We start from the raw sequence: 6,000 nt of genomic DNA on the forward strand, positions 1-6,000 counted from the left end.
ATGTATACAGTTTTAAAATTAGAATGTGTTCTGAGTAGTTGTACTGTAACATTACTACAATTTGGGGCCCTCTGGTGCTGTTGGCTCCTATCTTTCAACTTGATACTAGAGAAGCCTGACAAGGGGCAGGTCTAGGATTCTTCCTCCTAATATGTGGCTTTCCTTGTCCCACCCAACAGAGGGATCCTTGGCTGATGGAACAGCTGGGTGAGGAGCACAGATTACTTGTATTATTTCCATGGAGCAGTTGGATGACAGCTGAACATGTAATACTTAATATGATCTGAAGCATGGGCAACTAGTGCCCCTGATACTGGTGGGGCACCAGCCACTGGCACTTGCCACCACCAGCAAAAGTGCCAGTGGCAAACTGGAAGTGCCAGCAGCAAGCCTGGAAGTGCTGCCAGTGCTTCCCTCAGTGCCCCCACAATCTCAGGGGTGGGACACTGGCCTACTGGTCAGCGACTGCCCACAGGCAGCATCCATGGTGGAAGGAGGGGTGGTAAGCAGCAACCACCTGCAGACTGGAGGCGGCCAATCTCAGGGGGTACACATGCACCCATGTGCACCCCCCAAACATCACCACTGATTTGTGCAAAGCCACAAATTTGCTATGATACAAGTGTGCTTAACATGTTTTACTGTTTGAACATAGGGTTTTTCACATTTTAATGGCATTTATACAAGTATGCTGTATAACATGTGACCTGATCAGTAGAAAACTGTGAAGAAAGGGGTATGTCTGAAATTACAGTAAAATCTGGTTAATCGATCACCCAAGATATTGGAATGAAGAATCATGATGTAAGGGCATTTTTACATGTGGAAGCACTGCAGCACCAGATGCTTTCCAAAGCGCTCATCACTGCGACACATACAATTGTATAAGCAGCGAAATGTGCATCAGTGCTGAGAAAATGGCAGCAGTGCACTTTTGAACTAAAACATCTCAGAGTTGCTTTAGTTCAGAAGGTCACCACCACCATTTTTGTGGGCTGATGCACATTATGCTGCTTATACAAATGCACGCAGCACAGCACAGTTCGCCTTAGCTCACATGTGGGGCAGACTTGATTGATCGAGTCTGCTCTGAAGCCGCAGATCTCCAGCATGTTGTGGGAAAAAAGTATGTGTATAAATGGCCTGAGTGACTAATTATCATTATCAACTTTGTGCAATGTCTCAGTATGGCATGCATGCAAAACACACACTAGATATTTTTTTGAGATTAATCAGTTTTCTCAAACTCTCTTGTTGAGCTATTCTCTTGTGTAGCCAATAATGAAAGATTGAGAAGTCAGAGAAAGAAAAAATAAGAATGAATGTGACTCTGAAACACTCCGCAGTGATGAAGCCATTCCCAGGGAAAGCAGAGCCCTGTGTTCTGTTCCTGATGTCTAACACTATCAAATGACACTAATGAAAAACCCATGCCATAAGGCAAAGCTTTGAATGAAGGTAGCTTGTGGGTAATGTATTTTGTGTTAAACACAGGACTATCAGTCAGTCCAGTGCCAGGCATGGTCTGAGCATAATAGCTCAATTGAGGATACCTAGTCTGCCTGAATTAGTCCATCTGGGATTCATAATGTCACATGATATGGAACTAAGGGTGCCTACAGATGTTTAGGGGCCCCATTATACCTCACTGTGCTTTACTGCTTTAAATACTTTACTGCCTAACTGCCTCTCTCCACCAACCCTTCCCCCCCACCGTCCCAGCTCCAGGGCTGTCAGTGAGGGAGTTGAGGGAGGGAGAAGGAGCAGCATGGACCTGCCAGCTCCTTTGCCAATCCAGAGCTGGAGTGATGGGGCCGGGATGGAACAGAAGCCTCTTGCCTCATAGGCCTGGTCTGGCTTCCCCCAGTACACCCCCAGTAGCTAGTGAGGGACCATGAAGCAAGGGGGCTCTGTTCCACCCTGTCCCCACTCCAGCTGTGGCCAAGCAAAGCAGTCAACAGCTCCAGTAACTCCCTTCTCCTCTCCCGCCCTTCTCCTCCCACACTGACAACTTCGGGGGTGGGGCTAGACTGGTGCTCACTAATGTAGGCACCAGCATGAGCACCAGCCCAGCCCCACAAAAATTAACCCTGGGAACAACACAAGTGCCCTCAGGTGCTATGCTTTAGATCACCTATACCTCATTTGACTAGGATTAATTTTTCTTGCAATTGGCCATTGTAAAATCTCTCTGCAGCTGTGCTCATAAGTTACCTCATGGCTGTAGAGTGCTTTCAGGATACTGATCATGTGAAAACGTCACTTGTGTAAGCATCCCAAGAGGTTCAGTTCAGCCACAATGTTTGTATACAGTATGACAACTTTCAGCACTGATAGAGCATAACTGGGAAAAAAATATTAAATACGTGGCTATGGATTTCTTGGGTGTTTACATGGTAAGATGGGTTTTTTTTGGTTTTTTGGGTTTGTTTTGTTTTTTTACAGATTTCACCCTTAAATGTAGATGTCTAAATTCTTCCTAAATTGTACTTAACACATTTAAGTAATTGTTTTTCTCTAAACCTGGCCCTTGCTCTCTGTTTGTTCAAGTTCCTCTGACTCTGAATTTTAGTAAATATTTTGCTTGTAGGTTTTTTTGCTCTGAGGAGGAAACATGTAAAGCTGAAATTAGGGTCATAATTCTAATGGTACCTTGTTATTTATGTCAAGTTTACCATGTGTTAGTTGCTGAAGTGGTACATGGTTATCCTTCTTTCAACCTAGTGTGTGTTTTATAACAGTTAAACACTGAAAGATAGTTGGAGTCTTTCCAAAAGCATTGATGAGAGCTGAAAGATCAGGCTTCATAGAGGAGCAAGACTGTACAAAAGAGACAGCCAGAACATCAGTGATTTGAATGTGTCCCTCCAAAGCAGAATAAACATTAGTGTGGGCCATCTTACACATTAACTTGAGGTGGCTTCTGGAGCTCTTCACCCCTGGATTGTTCACACATTAACACCTGAAACTCATTTTAAGTACACTTTAGATGGATTAAAGTTATGCCCCTTCAAGGTACGTCTATTTCTGATCAATGTTACCTAGCTCCTCTTCCATTAATGTGTGATCAATTTCCACAGATGAGCTATCCATGTTGCAGTCCTCCAGCATCCCCAGATGCAGTGTCCTCTCCTCCAACCTTCTGTTCTGTGTAGACAAATTTTCCACCCTGAGAACTCTGCTGCCCAGGGGGCAGTTCTGGCACCAAGCCATCTCCCCCTCCTGTCTTCAGGAGTGTGACTTTCTCACCCCAAGAGGTGCAACCCTGTGCAAAAGCCTGCGAAGCATGTGACAGCTACCCAGGTTACAGAGCATGGACAAGTCCAGGAGTCTAAGGGAGATTAGGGAAAATAAAAGGTAGAGTATCAGATTGGGTGCCCAGGAGCTGGGGCTTCCTCCCAAGGACAGGGGCAATAGCTCCTCAAAAAGCACCTTCTCTCACCACTCCCAACTCCCAGCCACCCCAGGAAGCATCATAAGCACCCCACACACCCCACTCCCAATTTATTAAAACATAAGACATTCATTAATTTACTTTATTTCTTTTTAAATACTTTGTTTTTATGTCATTTTATTTAATACTTTGGTAGGTAATTTCCTGAATTTCAACACCCTTCCCCAACTCCCATTTCCTGTTTACCTCCCATTTCATTACTCACCCACATCCCATTAACTTTTCACTTCCCAGCTTCATTTTCCTAAAGCTCCCCCAACCTATCACTCATACCCCACATCTAGACCAGGAAGAGAAGCCTATTCTGGCTCACCAGTCCTGCAGTGGCAGCTCACAGCTGTACTCCAAGTCAAGCCTCTGCTTGCTAGCCCTCTAGTAGCAAAGTAACAGTTGTGCTAGTGGGGGGCAGTCAGAGAAGGTTTTTAGCTTTAAGATGAGACTGTTCTAAACTTGAGCTAGTATGAACACTGATCAAAATGTGAATAGCTCAATGTGCAACACATAACAAGGCCCTTACAAATGGAGTTTAAAAGTCCTGGGCACCTGGACATTAATATGACACTTGTTTGCTTTGTTTTTTTCCCCCACTCCTGAGTTTGTGGACTGAAATCTAGGACCAATAGCTATTTTTAAAATATAGGATCTTAGTGTGGACGTTATTTACTGCCATAGACTCTACCATGATATATAATCATTCAGGCTTGCATATAAATATGGAATTAATAGAAATTAGAGCTGAGAGCTTGGGAGATTTATTTCTGTTATAATATGTTAAAAGATTCCCTGAGAAGACAGAAAAATGTCTTTGTGATTAATTCTTTCTTAACTTAAGGGGTGAAAACCTGTTCCACAAAGGCCTGAATGACTTTAAGAATACATGGTAGGATCTACCATCACTATTAAAGACCACTTGATGTCTTAAAAAACCCCACCAAAACATATCTATTACTATTTAAAGAAGAATAATATTATCATAATCTATAGTAATTTTCAGATGCCATTACAATAACATTTCAACATTTATAATCGCCACAAACCTAAGAAACAGGAAGCTGAGGGTAGGGAGATTTGAAACAGAGACAAAAAGGCTGTAAGAGCTAGATCCAAAAAAGGAATGGAATGTCTAAGGTAGAATTCAGATGGTCTCTAAGGGCACTTATGCATGTGATAGACCTCTGCTCCAATGTGTGCTAATTATCAGACTCATTTAAGCAAGTCTGCTGGAGTGTGCTAATTAGTGCACTCCAGAAGCCTCCACATCATGTGTATTCAGCAAACATGTGTTTCAAAATGGTCGTGGGGCACTTTAAATATAGCGCATTGTATGAGGTTTAGTTAAAATACCCCTGCTGCCATTTTGAAGTGCAGGGTGCTGAATACACATGATGTTGTAGGCACTTTAATTAGAGACACACTCAGAGAGTTGCTCTAATTAATGCCCCCAACTCCTCCCAGAGCATGTGTATAGATACCCATAAGGGCCTAAGTTCAACTTTTCAATGCCTGTACCAGTTTGTTAATTTGCAGATTAACACCATGAATACTTAAAGTGATGGATGCCTACAATTTACCAGTAAATTTCCTGCTGCACTAAAGCTTTGCCTCTGCACATGCCCAGATACTGGTCACGTGTAACATTTAGTTTCAAATCTACACATATTTTCTGTGTCAGGAAAAGAAAAAAGCCTTGTTAATAGAAGAAATGGTGAAACATCTTAATGCATATGTAGAAAGTGGGAGGGTGAATTTAGGGGGCTACCATTTGGACTGGTCATAAAATGTTTACATTGCAAAACCGGATAAGCATTTCTTTCTTTCTGGGCCAGGCCAAGATGGCCACCCTGAAAAGCCGGTGAAACCAACTCACCAGGACTGGGATGCACAATGCCCTGCAGCTTTTCTGCCTGCTGGTGCAGACCCACCTCTTGAATTTGAGCATGCGGTCCTCCAGCGGACAGTGTCCACCTTTGAGAAACGCTGGGCTGTCAAGGGGGTACTGTACCAAGTCAAGGTAGGACACCTGCTCCTTGCCCTGTGACACCACCAGCTCCTCAAGGTGCAGAAGCACACCCAGTGAGCTGAGACCTTAAGCTTTGTCCAGGCGGGCTGACCCCTGATGTCCTGAAGCCCCCCTGAGTGTTCCAATGGAAGGAAACTGTATATATGTATAGATTTCATAGATTTCATAGACATTAGGGCTGGAAGGGACCTCGGGAGATCATCGAGTCCAGCCCCCTGCCCAAAGGGCAGGAAGTCACCTGGGGTCATAGGATCCCAGCAAGGTAAGCATCCAATTTACTCTTGAAGGTGGTCAATGTAGGTGCTTGAACCACCTCCGCTGGCAGACTGTTCCAGACCTTGGGGGCTTGGACAGTAAAGAAATTCTTCCTTGTGTCCAGCCTGAAACGGTCTTGCAGGAGTTTGTGACTGTTCGACCTCGTCATCCCTTGGAGCGCTCTGGTGAACAAACGTTCCCCCAGATCCTGGTGGTCACCCTTGATAAATTTATAGGTGGCCATCAGATCACCCCTGAGCCTGCGCTTTTC

This window comes from Crocodylus siamensis, chromosome 2, assembly GCF_052110815.1.
Source record: "Crocodylus siamensis isolate JL-2025a chromosome 2, ASM5211081v1, whole genome shotgun sequence".
NCBI lineage: Eukaryota > Metazoa > Chordata > Crocodylia > Crocodylidae > Crocodylus > Crocodylus siamensis.